Source organism: Pezoporus occidentalis, unplaced genomic scaffold (genome assembly GCF_034315485.1).
Source record: "Pezoporus occidentalis ecotype Australia unplaced genomic scaffold, CSIRO_AGI_Poc_V1 ctg54, whole genome shotgun sequence".
Lineage (NCBI taxonomy): Eukaryota > Metazoa > Chordata > Aves > Psittaciformes > Psittacidae > Pezoporus > Pezoporus occidentalis.
The window spans coordinates 4,442,466-4,460,836 of record NW_026915877.1 but is presented as its reverse complement, the minus strand read 5'-3'; positions in this window follow the sequence as shown (position 1 = coordinate 4,460,836).

Genomic DNA, 18,371 nt, shown 5'->3' with positions numbered 1-18,371 from the left:
TGCTCTCCATATGCAATATAACCCTTTAAATGAGATTACAGCCAAGCATACTGAGGGACGTACCTGTTTTCAGAATATTTTTGTTCCATTTTCAGAAATACTTCATTTGTTCATATGAACATCAGGCTTCCCCCCATTTTATCAAACATGCTGCACTCCTGATGCACTTATAGTGGAACATGGAGAGCACTGTGGGAGAGGTAAATACTAACTCTTCTGCACAGCAGGTTTTCAGGGCCTCTGACATTGAACATCTTGTTTTCTGTAGCTCACAAGCTGAAAATTTGGGAAAAGGATTCAGGAAATGCAGCATCTGAAAGGAGCTAATCCAGCATCTGAAAGGAGCTAATCCAGCTGTGCCTGGGTTGGGAAAATTTAATTACTTGTAAACTTCATTGCAGAGATGTTATTTTGCTCATTTATTGCATACTAATGATACTGGCCTTGAATCTTTACCAAGTTGTGTATGTCCTGCATCAATATTTTTCCCCCGAAAACAAGCAATCGGAAATCCTCACTTAGACTCCCATCTTAGCTCTGTATTAGGTATATTCACCCTTGAACTAGAGCTGGAAGTGTTCAAAAGCAGAGATCCCTGAGCAACCAGGTACAGTGAGCAGGGGCAGTAAAAAAAGACAAGAAATTAACTCTGATCTTGACTGCAGCTTACCTGTGCAGGGCTGGATAACCATCACTGATAGGAAACAGGGACTAACACCAGACTGACCAAATTCTGAATGGCTGCCAGGCTTTGTGTGACAATTACTTAGTCGTAGAACTAGAAGCCAACTCAGTGAAGAGCTGGCTCTTACAGGAGAGCTGAGTGAGACTCTTACAGCTTATAGCCTGGTAAGCAGATGTGCAAAATGAGCATAAACTCCAGCTGTAAAATTTTATATCTCTCTATGGAAATCAGCACACATATGGTTGAATGTTATTAATAGCCAGTTTTTCCAAGCTGTAAGTTTTATCCCTGGGTTTTACATTTTCAGGACTATGCTCTGATTCCAGAGCCCTTCCTTAAGTCCTTCTCAGTGAGGCTGGTTTTGAAGGGCTCTTGCAGCTTCATGTTTATATCCTCAGAACATAAACAGTGTTTATCTCTCAAGGAAATTACCTATTTATGATTTATCATACACAGATGAAAACAGCAATTCAGTGCAACCGTAGTGACACATCAAAAACCCCAGAACTGAATGAAGCAATGCTCTGTCAGACCAAACAACTCTTTACAAGAAAACCTTAGAAGAGCCCCATGCTGCTGGAAGTAGCATCAAAGATGATAATGGGAAGGTATATGCTGTGAGCTGGGTATTAAATGATATTTCTTCTACACTGTAAATATTAGAAGCAACACAGCTTATGACAGAGGAAAGATGACCATGGAAGGGACATGCTACCAAAAAAATGATGGTCTCTTTGTCCCACCTCAGCTGGGGGGAGGGGGGAGTGTGTGGTCCAGCCACCCACTCTGCCCCAAGCAGTGTCCCCAAAACTTGGTATGCAGCAGAGACCAGCATAGGATGACCAATTTTGTGTGCAGGATTCAGGTATTTTGGTGCTTAAAGCAACATCTCAGCAGCCAAACTCTTCCCTAACTCCCTGCTTAAGCTCCCAGGTGAAAAACAGCAAGATCCTCAGTATTCAGGAATCACAAAGCACACTCCTCCTGAACGACCAAGCAGTTCCACCAGCACCATGAATAGGCCCAAGAGATGCTTAGCCTGGAAATATGACCACTTACAAATCAAAGCTGATACACAAATGAATGCATCAATTAATAAATACTGAAATGCAATCTTAAAGTATTATTCCCAGTAAGGTCCTCTTGCCCTTGTGCCTGTTTGGTTGAGAAGTTAAGAAGCTGTGAAAAGTGCATTTATTTTGCTGTGTTCTAACAGAAAGTACTCAAAGTGTCACATGGTAATTTGGAGGGAGGTCTCTCGCATAGTCTTAGAACACAGTGTGTATATTGAAGCTTAAAGGCAAACCTATTTTTATCCCAGAGGCCACTGCTACATTACAGGTTAACAAAACAGTTACACACTGTGCCAGATTTGTATTTTTTAAGTCTCCTAAAAGCTGTCTGTGGGTGCTTCCCCCTTGGCAGCTAAGCCCTTGCCACAACTGCTGCAGGGACACATGTCATCCAGGAGCAGCTTTTCTCGAGGAGGGCTCCAAGCTTGATCCCAGCTGAACATAAGCCCTCCTGGCTTACCCTTAATGCCTCTCGTGACCTGCTTTAATGGATAAACCTTGCTGGGTGATGTCTTGCCCTGCTTTTTCCACCTGCTGTCAGCCCAACCCTTCACAGCAGCAATTCCATGGCTCCATCTTTGCTTTACTGGACAGCCCAGGAGCCCCCTGCAGCATTTCTCCCCCTCCTACCATTTAGCCCCCAAGTAGAGTCTGATACTGGTTAGAATGGTTTGGGTTTTGGTTGCATCTTGGGGAAATAATAGCCTCTTGTTGCATGCAGAGGAGCGATGTCATTGGGCCTTTAAGCAAGTAGCTGCTGTGCAGCACGGATGACAAACACACACACAGGTTAAAATTTAAATGTACTGTTTAAACATTAAGGCTTCCTTGATTTAATTTTTAAAGTCCCACCAGCACATAAGTGCCTACAAAGCCTATGCTGAGGTCCTAGATTTTTTGTGTTCCTATTTAACGTTTATTTCACTGTGCCTAATGTTTTGCTTACTTGAGCATCTTCCTAATTTTTGTACCCTTCCTGGGCCATGAGTTTTTTTCTTTGTGTGAACTGGTTCCTCTCGAGCTTAAATTATTCCTAGGTATATTCTAAATTTACAAAAGCAATGAAAAAAATTAATGTTGTGGAAACCACCTCCTTTAGAGACTATTTCTTAGTAAGATGCTTTAGTCTTTATGCACATCTTGCACAGTGTGATCCCTGTGTGGAACAGATGCTGCTGATCTTGGTAAGCAGGGAACATTAGATATTTCAGGTTTTGAGAAAAGCCATCTCCACAGCCCTGGTGCAAAAGGTCTTTCTGTGCATGCTTTGGGATCTGGCCACAAAACAGCAGTGCCAGTTCCTGAAGCAGGGGTCAAGGCTGCCACACCACCACCAGAAAGCAGCAAGATCCCTTACCCTAAGACACTGAGTTACATTTTTAACCCCAAACAGTAATCTGGATTTTTCTAGGGAATACAGAGCATCAGGGAAAGCGCACAGGATGTGTACTCCTCTGGAAACCATCCACTGCAGGCAAGGGGCAATGCATCCAGACACACTGCTTAAGTTTTACAGACTGATCCACAGAGCGTACAGCAACATGCTGCACAGTTAACACTGAAGGGTCTGAAAGATGTTCCCAGCATGGATTAAAGACTGCTGCTCTCTGTGGCTGCTCCTGTGTCACCTCCTCACTTCCCCAAGCAGTCCCTTGCTCCTCCATCATGCTGGGAGAGTCAGAATCATGGAATACCAGGAAGGGACTCAAAGGTCGTCTGGTTAAATCTTTCTCAGCAAAGCATGACCTAGACTAGATGGCCCAGCACCCTGTTCAGCCAAATCTCAGGAGTGCCCAATGCTGGAAAGTCCACCACTTCCCTGCGGAGATTATTCCAATGGCTGATTGGTCTCTGATTGGCAGGGAAGAATAAAAAGCTCTTTTACCCTAATGCTCCAGGGAGCCCACACTGCTGACCCTGAAAATACACAACTACAAATTAATATTGCCTAACCGTTATAACATCAGCTTCTGTGCTGGCAAGTGCTTCTTTATATTAAAAAACCCTTTTTTTCCACCACCCACATTTATTCTGGAGGGAAACACAACAGGTAGTGGGCCTTTAGGGGTTAAATCCTTCAGCCCTGAAACCTGCTGTTCATCTGAATCCAGGTTCTCATATGCCAGTCCCCAAAGTAACCCATCTTCAGAATAAAAGATTTATTTGTTTTTCAAATTACCCTCTGTTTTGGGTGCAAACCCACCTGACATTTTGAGGGGAAAGAGGATGGCCAGCTCCTGGAGACAGTTTCTCTCCTTCCCTTTTTCCTTTGCCCCCCTTTTTTTTGTTTTCTCCTTTTCTCTCCCCCAAAGGTAACTTTTCATCACAGCTGATGCACACCATCAGTTACCTACCCTGCAAATAGAGCTCAGTGCATGCAAGCCCATCTCAGCAGCCTCTGCACAGCCCCCCCCCAGCTCCCCAGTCCCCATAGTAGCTTCAGTGGTGTTGGCCACTGAGCTCTTGTGATCATTCCCAAAGCTGCACGTACCTGGAGCACAGCAAATGGGTCAGAAGTTGTGAGCAGAATAGCTACATCACATGACCTACAATAATTAGCACCACTGAATTTAATACTGAGGAGTAACCTGGCTAATTAGCACAGGCACAACCCCACGCTGGCACAGCCCTACTCCTCCATGGACCTGAAATAATATCTTTATACAAGGGCAAGTTGTTCCTTGCACTCAGTGCTCCAATCTTCTTGTTCATCTGAGATTCTCACACAGTCACATCAGTCTGCCAGCTTATTTTTTATTTTCCAAATACCAATTTTTGCAAGACTCAAAATGTCTAGAAACCTTGAAGAGCTTCCAGTGCAAACCAAGAACAGGTCTTAGACCAGCAATCGAAGTCAACACAAACCCCCATGAGACCACAGAGGACAGATTCCCCTGCCTTAACTCCACACTCCTGTTATCTGCATCTGTGTGATTCCCACAAAAGTCCACATAACTCAGTTTTATTGGAGTAACAGCCACACAATGTATTCGGATTCACGCCAGGCATATATCCAACTGACAGCAAGTGCCAACCAGAGATATGCTCTTATGGTAACATCTAGTTCACAGAAAATAAAAAAAAAAATAAATATTTTGGTATAATCAAACCCGAAATATTTATGTTCCATGCTCTCCTACGCATGTCTAGTGAGGGAAAAGCAGCTGCAACCTGAGCTTGCTCTGATCAGTCAAACAGCACAGCTTGTGTGCCACTGACCACATCTGTGGTCACTGCTAAGTGTAAATAAAAATATTTTAAAATAGCAGTGAATGAGATTAAGAAAGTTCCATTAATTATTACTAGAAGGTGAGCTGGCTGCAGCATTTGCTCAGTTTACAGTGAATAAACAGGATGAAATACACACCAGGTCTCAGCATCCCCCTGCCAATGGGGCTCCACCAGAGCAAGATCTCCAGCAAAATCAGATTTCAGGATTTGGTGAGAATTACTTATAAGCATGCACGAGGGATCCGAGTTCTTCTGTGGTGCCCAGCTTCAAAGGCTGGCAGGGCAAAAACAGAAATTAAAAAACCAGTTCCATCTCGTTGTACTATGTCCTGCAGCTCAGGAAGGAAACGTGTTTACAACAGACCCACTGTCGTACCCATGCAAACAAAGAAGTTTTGCAAGATCCATTTTGGAAGCTGTAGGTCAGCTGCTGACTGATTTCATGCCCCCCTTTTTTTTTTTGTTTAGTTGTTTTGTTTCCAAGTAGAGACAAGGAATAACTCACCACCATACTGTCAAATATGATACTCAAATTTAATCCTTTTATTTTTAAATGAATATATTTAATGTAAATTTAAAATTCACATTAAAATTTAATGTAAAATACCCAATTGTAAAATATCTGATTTCTCAGTTAGAACAAGCAGACTTTTTGAACTAAATAGTATTTGAGAGGGGTTTATTTTCTCTGCTTGGATCTGTTACAACCAAGTAAAAGTCTTTTCCACAATATATTTTCTGCTACTGCATATCCTTCATGGGATATTGCAAGTGTAAAACTGTAAATTTAAAGCACATTTTTTATTACTCTCAGGAACACAACTGACAAAATACTCCAAAATACTGCAATATCCACAGGGCCGTGGCTGCTGATTCCTGACTTCAGGTCTGGGTTTCCCAGGAGAGCCAGCAGAACCCACAAGAGATGCTCCAGAGGGGGATGCATAGCAGAGGCTGAGGCTCAATTCAACCATTATATCCTTTTTTTTATCCTTTTTTTTTTGTTGTTGTTTGTTTTCTTTTAACAGTAGCAAGTACTGTGACTGTTTCAATGGAGATTGGGCTTTCTAGTGCGCAGCACAGATTGTTTAACTAATTATTCATTGACTCTCTAATCAATCCTGATTGAATTAGCTGATAGCTGCAGCTTGAAGGGGGGAAGATAAGTAGAGACACAATACAGATTGTTAGAAGCGTTGGGAAGAACTGGGACTGCAGCTCAATTCAGCAGGGAGCTTTGAAACAGAGTAAGATACCAAAGAGACAGGCCCAAGAGAAGGTACTTTGGTATTCTCTACAAGCACATACCAAAAGAGACACCCTCATCAAGGAAAAGCGGTAATTATTATTTAAAGAAAAGGTACGTAGCATAGCCAAGAAAGTTAAAATGGTTCTGTGAAAAAAAATAAGTGGGAATAATTGCCCCATTTTCTGATTACCCCAAGGCCTAGCACTGCTTTGATAGATTACGCTGGAATGTGGTTTGCATCCTCATCTGCAATTGCAATACAAGAGCTCACTTTTGCAGGAGTCATTTCTGCCTAGAGCAAGCAGCACTTCTGTACCGATCTGCCACACATAATTTAGTGCAATTAAGCATGATTGACAATTTCTTTTCAGGAAAGACTGTAAAAAGGCAGGGTAGGAGAACAGATAACTTTTCTCACCTAGCAAAGCTGGCTTCCCCAGGGCAGAGCAGCTTGTTAGCAGAGCCAGTCAAGATCATGAAGCAGAAGTTAGCTGCCAAAAGACATCCCAACCCCTTGTCACGCATACACACAAATCTTCTAATCAGAAATGCAAGTGTTCCTATATATAGGGCAGGACAAACACAGAAATCCAGAGTTTTCCATACATTTTAAAAGAGATTCACCTCCAGCTCCAGCCCCATGCTCAGCTCCTCAAATCAGCGGGTGATGACAAGATTGATCCCTGTTCAACCCAGTATGCGATATCAAATCACTGAAAGATTCTCACATTGACCTGCCAAAATGGGATCGGCACAGCCAGTAAGCTCGGCAAAGCTGATATATGCGACCAAATTCTGATTCACTATGGGCTGGGTACATCTGGATCAATTTGAAAGGGTCTTTGTCTTCTAATACTTTAATTACAGTTATCCTTCATTTTCATTTGCCATGTTATTGTGCCACCATTCCAATGTTTTCCAATACAGCTATTTTATAACCAACAAAACAGTAGCTCCAAAATTAGTAATCTGTTAGGAGAGAAGAGCTATAGCAAAAGTCTGTTTCCCATGATCATCCTCTCTAATCCATCTCATAAATCCAATGATATTCCGAATGCATTTTGAACCTCAGTGCAAGTCAATGGCAGTATAAGGATGACATCAGAGTAATTCTTGCTTGAATAAATTTGCATTTGCATTCAGTCCTCCTGCATTCCCTTCCTCTCAGCTACCATGATGCTAGCCACCAGGAACTAAGAGACATTCAAAGAGCCCAGATTCACCCACCTGAGGACAGCACAGTGCTGAGCATTGCTGCTCCCCAGGCCACGTTTTGCAGATGCCACTCCCAAGAAACCTTCCCTCTGCACAGCAGAAAAGAGCTTTACCTCCTGAGACTAAGGTCTTCAGGGCTGAGCAGGTCAGTGCAAGAATAAAAGGCATATCAAACTGGGATGTTCTCAGCTTTATTTTTGTATACAAACAACTTCCCCTGTACACACAGACAGTCTAATATCTTAAGTCAGAACATACGGGTTTACCTATAGTCTTTATAAGACCTTAGTGTCTTTTACCAAAATAGAGCAAGAATTACCTTCTCACTTGTTCATGTGTTATTAGGAAATGTAGGTTCCATTTCTCTTAAGCTATTTTAACATTCAAATAAAACCTCCAAAATAGCTGGTAATATTAATGTATACTTCTAGAGATACAAAACTACCCAGAAAAAAAGCATCCAGTCTGAGGTGTCATAGCCCACTGTCAGACCTCTGCAGCATGCTAAAAAAACCTGCTGTGTGAAGCCACAGCAGATAGGAATTCAGGAACTACTTGTGTAAGGCAGACAATCATGGGATGATTATAACAGCCCTGTAAGTACTGAGCAATGTCTCCGTGAAGGACAGAATTTACACCAAAGCCAGTGCAAAAGAAACTGTCTGCCATTGTATTAGTGTGAACTGCTGCTGGAAAACACAGTTCCCATGGGACTTAAGTCTAATATACCAGGCACTGGAGACACCATTTTCTTCCCTTCAGTAATATTTTTAGAAGAGAACAGTGCTTTGCTTGACAAGTATTAACCATTACAGACTATCTCATGGTACTGCTTGTAGAACTTTTCTTATTCACTTATAAAAAATTAAAACCACCACCACAAAAACAATGCAGTTTGGATTCCGAGCCTTCCTGCTTGGTATTTATTGTGCTCCAGGATCATTACACAGGTTGAGCACACCAGTGCAGGACACTTCTGGGAGGTAGAAACAGCAGCAAGGGGTGAACCCCAAGCAGAAGGGGCAGCGTGCAGGGGCAGCAGACTCACTGCTGGCACGAGGAGCCCTCCTTTCTGCAATGCACAAACAAGCTCTCATGTTTTTCCCACCGGAGCCCAGCAGGTGCCTGTGGACCGGAGCTGGTGAAGAGGGTCTGAATGGAGTTGACAATGCAGACGCAGTGGCTGAGCATCCCTGTGCTTCAATTCCCACCTCATCCTCTCAAACCTACCAGTATTTCCCAGCTTTGCAGCACCACAAGGCTGCCATAGTCCAAACCACTGCCAAAAATGAGCACAGCACTAAGAAAAAGGAGATAGATACACACATACTGAGCTTAGTTACCTTTTGCACCTACCCATCTTATAGTAAAACACCAAGTACCTCCATTAGTATTTTTTACCTGACTACAAGCAGCAACAGAGTCCTTTTAACAAACACATAACAGGAGAGAAGCAGCTAAAAACCAGAAACCACTCCCCTCTTCTTTCACGCCTTCAGAATGGCTTGATGGAAAAGTAGTAAAATCACAAAATCCTTAACTGATTTTATTTTAGGGCTAGCACAATGTCAGCAGGATTAAATCCTCCCTGCCACAGTTGTGAAGGTGTGAAAAAATGAGTTATTAACTCCTGGTCTCAATGTAACTTCAGTTCCTTCTCCAGACAAGCTCATGCTTTCAGCAAGTGTGGCTGAATGCAAATTGGTATACTCATAGTAAAGCACACAGGGAAATTGTACATGAGAACTACTGTCATTTTAATGCACACTTTGTGCCCAATTTCTTTCCCAGCATGTGGAAAGGTAGCTGTCAGAGGTAGCACACAACTGTTACTAGATATTTTTTTTCCCCTCTTTTTATAAGCAATAGAGAAAAATAAGCACTACTCCTTTTTCCAGACTGAGCTCCAGAGCCTGGGATGTGCCCATTCAATAGAAGGGTCAAAGAAAATGCTTTGCTTTATGGACCAGCTGCATTAACAGACTCTATACAAAAAAAGTTGCAGTACAAAAAGTTTCTAAGTCTGACAGATTTTATATATCTAACGTTAAAGAAAGTTTTCTTCAACACAGAAGACTGCTTGGGGTTCTGTGCAATGCTTGCAGTAAAATAATTGACTATAGAGGGAAAACATCATTAAAATCTCCTTAGGGTTCAGGCAGAGAAATACAGAAATAGCAAGGTATCCTGTAAAAAGAAATGGAAAATGCTGGAAGATAAAAGGTGGTAAACAGAGAGCCCATCATTAGAAGATGCATCATGGGCAAATATCTGAGGAGGCAAAATCATTTTGAGAAACCAATTATATTCCCAGCTGTCTTGGGGGGGGGGAGGGGAAGAAAAAAAGAAAACAGAAAAAACACATACTTTTGTGACCTCTTTTGGCAATGGTACCACCCACAAAAAGCCATCCTGAGAAGAGTGCATAAAGCCTTGTGTCTTTATCAAGAATATTGGCGATAAAGACATGCAGACCATGGAAAACACGTACAAGCTCAGTCATTGTTATGCCCTGCAAAAGCAACAGGGAGAACCGAGGAAAATGCCTATGTTACACGCTAAAGGTGTTATACAGCAGCATGGCAAAAGCAACTGCATTCTAGATTTTAAACTCTAAAGCATTGCAATGCCTGAGTGTGCTTTTATGGGGCTTGTATGAAAACCACTCACCCCCGTTCTACGTGCACTGGCAAACCAGCTTCCTGAAGCCAGCTCTGACAGAGACATTGCACATGTTTCTTAATTTGTTCTGATAACCATTTCACTCCACAAGCACTTTTTCTTCTTTAACTAAAGAAAAAAAAAATGCGTCAGAATACAACAGTGGCAGTAAAAAAAAACCTCTCAGCAAAATCCCCCTGCCACCAGTTTATACTGTTCAGTCCAAATGTTTGTTTCGTTTCCTAAAAGATTTCTCCAATACCTTTCATACACAATTATGAAAGCTTTTTTTTTTTCTCTGGCAAACATCACTTCATCAGCGTCATGAGAGTTTAAGTCAATAGTACCCATGTGACTGATAGTTAGTTACTAAATCCTCTAAAAGACCTAAAGTTCAGGCATCAAATGCTATGTGATTAAGTAAATATAAGAAATTGATTGCTCTTTTGTCTTACTGTATTGATTATAGAGTGGTTTTATGGCTTTTCTGTAGTCTGGCACTGCGTCTTTAGAGAAATGGCACAAAAGGTTTGCTAAGTAGTTCTGCTATTAAAATACTTCAAAAAACAGTTCATGTTGCCACGACAGACTACTAAAAGAAAAGTTGCAACAAATAAATTGAGATAACTTTCAAGAGATAACTGTAAGTGCACCAGCACAGGAGCTCCATAGCTGGGCAATGGCATGAAGGTGGAAGCATGTGGTGGAAGCAACACCAATGTCAACTGGGAGAGGATGCTGAGCACCTCAGTAAAGCGTCAGGGCCGGGGACCATGCAGGGCAGAGCACAAGCACTCTAACCTTTCCCATTCACGGTGGGCACAGGAAGGGCTTGTGCTGGGGAAGAGTTCAGCAAGCAGCTGCACCCAACACATCAACTGATACGCTCTTTGAATCTCCCTTTACTGATGCTCAAGACACAACATGGACACCAATTTCCTTCATAAGGCTTTGCCAGATTAAGGTTTCATATGCACAGTTTAAAAGACTGTAAATATCAGGAAAGCTGAGCTGCAGGCTGGTATGCAGAGGAGCAAGTGTTCTGAAAAGTGAGGACATCAGAGGCAAGCTATGTTCCACTTATGCCTTTTGGCTGGTTAGGACAAGAATAATAAATACTATGTGGTGACAAATACAACAGCAAAATAACCCCCAAGAGATACACAGGCAAAGTAAGAGATGTAAAGAACTTCACTATGGTATAGTAAGAAGCAGCTCTGGTCCCCATCTGAGTGCGATTCCTTTTTATAGCTATTTCTTATCTTATATTGACAAATTTATTGTGAGAGCATGGGAAAGAAAAAAAAAAAACATTGCTATGGGTTTATGTCTTGCACATACACACAAATCAAAAATCCCCAAAGAAATACTTTTCTATTGCACACATTTGTTTTCTTTTAGATTCTTCATTGGGAAGAGTGGTTCAAGGACACTCAAAGGCAGAAGTCTTATTTACAAGCAAGCCCAGAGTTACACAGCTCATTTCCAAATTCTACCCAGGTTCAGAGCAGCTCAGAAGTGACATTTTGGATCCAGTTTGCAGTTGAGTGGGGACCATCAGCACTTGGGGGGTTCACACACACTGGACGGGCAACTGGCAGAAAAAGAAGCTGTGAGAAGCCAACTTCAAAAACCTCCTGCCTGCTCACTCTGCACCAGCTTCAGTGATAGGGTGATGAGTATCAATGGGTGAGCATGACCTGCAGTCCTGACAGGCTGGACGGAGAGTACAGGCAGTGCTTAACTCGGAGGTTCCAGTCTCAGAGGTAGCCAGAGTCCTAGCACTTGTGCTGAACTGGTACACTTGTAACCCTTTAGATATCAACTGTTGACTAAGTTTGAGGCCATGACTAGGTCCAGCTGCACCCAGGCTCCACAAGGAGCTTAGAAAGCAAGAGATTCTATTCTGAACCTCATGAACCTTATTCCCCAAATTTCTTCCATTAGACATAAACTGTTGTCCAAGCCTGAAACTAAGATTGAACGCAGTCACACCTAGGCTTCTTCAGGAGTTTAGAAAGCAAGGGAGTCCATTTTGAACCTCGTGACTCAATGGGAGTGTCTCCCTTACCCCTTTGCATCTTCGATTTCCACACAAGTCATTTTAGCTTGATTCTACCTCAATTTTCCTTTTATACATTCCATTAGACACAAACCATTGACCAATTGTTAGACTTAAGGTAGACCTAGCTGCACCTAGGCTCCTTCGGGTGTTTAGAAAGCAAGGGGGTCTATTCTGAACCTTGTGACTCAACAGGAGGGTCTCCCTTTACCTTTTGTGCCTTCAGTCTCTTCATCAATCATTTTTAGCTTGATTTCACCTTAATTTTCCTTTGTATGCTTCATCCATGTAGTAAGTAATAGAGCGAGCCTTGCCATCCAATTCTGCCAAGTCATGCTTTTATAAATTTATATTAAAGCTACTCTTGCTGATACCTTGGATGGTCATTCTTTGAGGGACTCTAAACCACTCATTCCATGACAAAGGTTTTAGAGGAAGGTGAAAGACAGCTCAGGCACCTTAACTACATCCACACTAAGGAAGAAGCCACTGACTCATCAACTGCCACAGAGCCATAGTGCCTGCAAGTCAACCTGACATACATCTACCATGTAAGACCAGTTTGCAGATGCAATCCCATTGCAGTTTATGTTTCACAGTTTCACAGTATGCTAGAGATTGGAAGGGACCTCAAAAGATCATCTAGTCCAATCCCCCTGCCGGAGCAGGAACACCTAGATAAGGTTACACAGGAATGTGTCCAGGCGGGTTTTGAATGTCTCCAGGGAAGGAGACTCCACAACCTCCCTGGGCAGCCTGTTCCAGTGTTCCATCACCCTCACTGAGAAGAAGTTTCTTCTCAAGTTTAAGTGGAACCTCTTGTGTTCCAGTTTGTACCCGTTACCCCTTGTCCTATCATTGTTTGCCACTGAGTAGAGCCTGGCTCCATCCTTGTGACACTCCCCCTTTATATATTTATATACACTAATAAGGTCACCCCTCAGTCTCCTCTTCTCCAAACTATAGAGACCCAGCTCCCTCAGTCTTTCCTCATAAGGGAGATGCTCCACTCCCTTAATCATCTTAGTTGCCCTGCACTGGACTCTCTCCAGCAGGTCCCTGTCCTTCTTGAACTGAGGGGCCCAGAACTGGACACAATATTCCAGATGCGGTCTCACCAGGGCAGAGTAGAGGGGAAGGAGGACCTCTCTCGACCTACTAACCACACCCTTTCTAATGCACCCCAGGATGCCATTGGCCTTCTTGGCCACAAGGGCACAGTGTTGGCTCATGGTCATCCTGTCGTCCACTAGGACCCCCAGGTCCCTCTCCCCTACACTGCTCTCTAACAGGTTGTTTCCCAACCTATACTGGAACCTGGGGTTGTTCCTACCCAGATGCAGGACTCTACACTTTCCCTTGTTATATTTCATCAAGTTATTCCCTGCCCAACTCTCCAGCCTGTCCAGGTCTCGCTGGATGGCAGCACAGCCTTCTGGCGTGTCAGCCACTCCTCCCAGCTTAGTGTCATCAGCAAACTTGCTGATAGTACACTCAATTCCCTCATCTAAATCATTGATGAATATATTAAATAATACTGGTCCCAGTACTGACCCTTGAGGCACTCCACTAGTTGCAGGCCTCCAACTAGACTCCGCCCCATAGACTACAACTCTCTGGCTTCTCTCCTTCTGCCAGTTCACAGTCCACCTCACTACCTGATCATCCAGACACTTCCTCAATGTAGCTGTGAGGATGCTGTGGGAGACTGTGTCAAATGCTTTGCTGAAGTCAAGGTAGACCACATCCACCGCTGAATTCCCTGAATTGCTCCAAGGCAAAGACCTTTAGAACACACTGCTGTTAACACCACACACATCACTAGGTCTTTTATCTCACTCAAGTTCCCCATTTCCAAGCCGTGTCAGCCCACCCATGCCAGGGGAAGGCTGGTCCTGCTCAGTCAGTGGACTGCTGTCTCACAAGCGAGAGCTGTGGGACTGGGCACTCAAAGCAGATGCAGAGCAGCTCAGAAAGGGAAACAGATGCTCAAGCCTGCAGCAATGGTCACCCTGCCTTTTTGCACACAGGACAGGCATTGGAGTCTACACGGTGTAACCAAGTTCCAGTTCTTCTAGGAGCTGCAGTCATGAATACCAGTAACATATTGCTGGATTTGGCCCATGCATTCTCTCTGTTTCTTACTTTTCCTGGCATGCTGCTGGGAAGCTGAGCCGTTTCTCCTGTGCGCACCCAAAGTGGCGGTATGAGCTCAACCAAATTGTTCTGCTCCAGGACTTCTTCTGGCTGAGTTGAGCTCGAGGCAAGGCACCCACATCAACCAGATGCCACACAAGTTTATCATATTCTTGAAACAGGAAGAACCAGAAGAAATGTGCTGTACCAGACCTGGAGAGGGGAGCCAGGAGCTGACATGTAAAATTGTCTACTTTTTCCTCAATTTTCCTTTGGCAGCTACTTGTTAGTTCTTGTATTCAAATATGAGCTTTTGGGAAAAGATTGCTTCCATTCTCTCTCTGCAGGCTCTAGCCCTGTGGGATCTGCTCACTGGGACTCTTAGGCATAGCAGTAATAGGAGCAATACATTACACTAATATCAAGCTTATTTGTTCAAAGTGTTAAATCGTCATAAGACAGCACAAGATATGCATGCTGTGCCATGCAGTGCAGAAAGGAGTGAAAGACTCAGCTTGGGGAAGGCTGTTGGAGCACCCTAGCTCTCCTAGCTGTGCCCAAGATTTCAGTGGGAAGAAACAGTGCCCCACAGCTGCCTCATTCTAGACACCAGCAGGAACATACTGAACATGAGCGCACCAGGTCTGCTACATTTGTCCCCATGTTTGGAGCAATGACCAATATGGTTCAAGGCAGATCCACATCTACAGGAACATCTACAGTACAGATGTAGAACTGTGGTCCCTGTGGCAAGTGACCTGGGAGGTCCTGGTGGACACAAGCTCAGTACGAGTGAACAGTGCACTGTTGAACAAAGAAAGCCAACAGGGTGCTGGGTTACATCAACAAGGGCATCACCAGCAGACAAAGATGTCTTCATCCCACTCTATTCAGCTCTTGTCAGGCCACACCTGGATATTGTGTTCAGTTTTGGTCCCCACAATATAAAAAAGATGTGAACAGTCTGGAGAGGGTCCAAAAAATGGCCATGAAGGTGGTACAAGAACTGTGAAGATGAGCAAGGAAAGGCCGAGAGAACTGGATTTGTTCAGCCTGGAGAAAAGGCGGCTCGGGGAGACCATATCACCATGTTCCACTATTTAAAAGTGGCTACAAAGAAGATGGAAACTCCCTTGTGATGGACTCCCCAGCATTAGACACTTAAGATCTGGTCAGACAGGGTGCTGGGACACCTAGGCCATTCTTTGTCTGGAAAGGTTGGCCCAGAGGATCCTTGAGATCACTTCCAACCTGGTATTCTATGATTCTGTGAGATGATGAGATCTGGTCTGAGCTATGTATCTTACCTTTGCAAAGGATGGAGAAGGGACACCACAGAACTCATAGTAGCTTTCAGATGCAGCTAAGCATCAGCCTCCAGTTCAGATGCTCCATGGAAAAGCCACCCCACCCATGCTGCCTTCCCCGTGAACAGGGGATCCCTTTATTTTGGCACCACTTCTGTCTAACATCTGGAGCCAGACCCTGTCTGGCAACATGCAGCAGCTCCCACTCTGATTCTCACCAATGCCATTGCATGAAAATGTGAAAAGCACTTTAGGAGGGGAAGATGAAGGCAGCAGTCATGCTTTCCACCTCCACTCCAGTCACACAACTTGTTAAAATAAATCTTTCATTCATAGTGTTCACCAAGGCTATGGGACATGCCCTGATCCCAAGGCAGAAATGCCCAGTGAAGCAAGCTCTGTGTATAGAAAGCCCCAGCTCAGCATGCAGTGCAGCTGCACCAGTGGCTTCAGCTCATCCTGCTGCAATCACCAGTTTCCCTGCTGCCTGGAAGGAGGAGAGATGCACCATCATTGGCTTTTGGAGAAAGATGGAGAGGAGGGTAAGCCAGGAGATAAAAATATTAAAAAAAAAAAAAAAAAAAGGCATTTCTACTCCTGGAGCAAATACCACAAAACCCAACTCCTAACTTTGTCCGTGACCAGGACTGCATCATGTTACCAAAGTGAGAACAACAGATGACAACTGGCTCCAGAGAAATTGATTTTTTATTTTTTTTTTTTTACATTTGGACACAGAGAAATGGTTTTATTGCCCTGTAAGCCTAATGGGATGGTATAAAGTGCTTTCCAAGACTGCTTAAAAATGCCTTTTTTTTTAAATCAAGGAATAACAACTCATTAAGTTATATTAAAGCACTTAGAAGCTATGATTTTTGCTCCTTGGATAATTGAACATTTTCTGTCCATTGTGCTGCTTTCCTTGGTAACGTTTTAATTTTCTGCCTTCCTCTAACAGAGGGATGACAGCTGGCTCAGTGCATCCCTCCAGCTGATGCACACAGCTACTGCAGCTTCCTGGCCCCTGCTTTGGGACTCCATGCTGCAAGAAGGATGCTTTCTCTTTAAAAGAAATTACATTTCTAGCCCTTCAAACGATATTCATGTTAAGCAATCAATAGAGTTGAAAAACAATAGCCATTGACTTTTTCCTTCTACACGCTATGCAAATCCCTACTCCCATCACAGATCTGAGGTCAACTCTGCAGCCAAGCAAGGGAGAAGCCAGCACAGAGGAGGAGGAGGAGAAGGATGGCAACAATGACTGTCTCTTCCTCCCAACAGCATCAGCATGGGGTTCATGACACTCCTTTTAGCAAGCTCAGGCTTATTTTACCAACTTGTGGGCTCCTTTTGTTTTTTGTTGGTTTGGTTTTGGTTTTGTTTTTTTTTGTTTGTTTGTTTGTTTAGTTTGTGGGGTTTTAGCTGCATGACAGATTCATGGAAAAGGTTCTACTTTCAGCAGCTAAGCCCCATCCCCATCCAATATAGGGGCTAGGGCACATCCATGCGGTAGCTGTAAAGGCTGCCTCTGAACTTGCAGGAATGCATCTATTCCTCCACATCAGCTCCCAGTCGACTATATGGAAATGTTTTTTCTTCCTGAACCCAAATTTCTTCCACAATTTACCAACTGGAGGAAGCAACTATACTGTTAAAGTATGAACTTTTTCTTATCCTTTCCCCCCTCCCATTTCAAGACACTGCTCAGCTTTTAAGTGAATAGTCTCTCTAAACATTAAAATATTGATACCCTTTTTCAATATAACTAAAACTTAGTCCAGTAACAATAGTTATTTTAATTGAAAACACAACCACAGACTCTATACACAGAACTACTGTTAACTGTAACAGCTCTTTGCCAAGAGAAGCTGTGGCTGCCTCATCCCCAGCAGTGTTCAAGGGCAGGGTGGATGGGGCTTTGAGAAACCTGGTCTAGTGGAAGGTGTCCCTGCCCACAGAAGCAGGGTTAGAAATGGATGAGCTTTAAAGTCTCTTCCAGCCAAAACCATTCTAAGATTCTATGAACTGCATGACAAACATGTTAAAAAATTGTTAATAGAAAAGTGATATTTCCTTTCACTCCTCTCGCTGCCTGCTTTGAAGCAGTGGAAATGAGCACCACTTACAAGGTGCTCTTCACGAGGCAGTAAAAAAAAGATATTGGATGGCTATGCTGGAGCTATTTACAGACCAAAGAAATAAGTGCAAAGCCAGCCTGCTACCTCCTCCAACTCAGGGGTGAGAGAAGCCAATGCTGAGCTTCTCATCGGGGCATTGCTTGATAGGCCCAAGGTAGGCACCTGGGAGGCAGAATGCCAGAACACATCAGTTCCAGCACAACTCACCAAAAGCCTTTTGATACACTCTGCTGAGAGCCCTTGTGCTCAGAAACATGTCTTTGAAGCGTTATTTACTTTAAAGCATTATTTACACCACCAGCCTCTGCTAGAACAGTGACCTCAAGAAAATCAGCATTTGGCACACCCAGGCAACAGTATGTATTTTGACCATGTAATTTCTATCCCAAAATGTACATGAATCCTGTAAGAGATTTCCCATCATTGTTCCCTTAGCCACAATCTCTTTCTCTTGTTTCCAAAAAGCAGCCATCCCTTTCCACAGCTCATTCTGTACATCTTTCAATAAAGCTCCTTCACAGCACACCCACAGAGACAGGGTATGCAGTATACAGTGTGGATCTTTGAACATTAGTAATCCAATAACATGAATTTACGCAAGTACCTTTTCT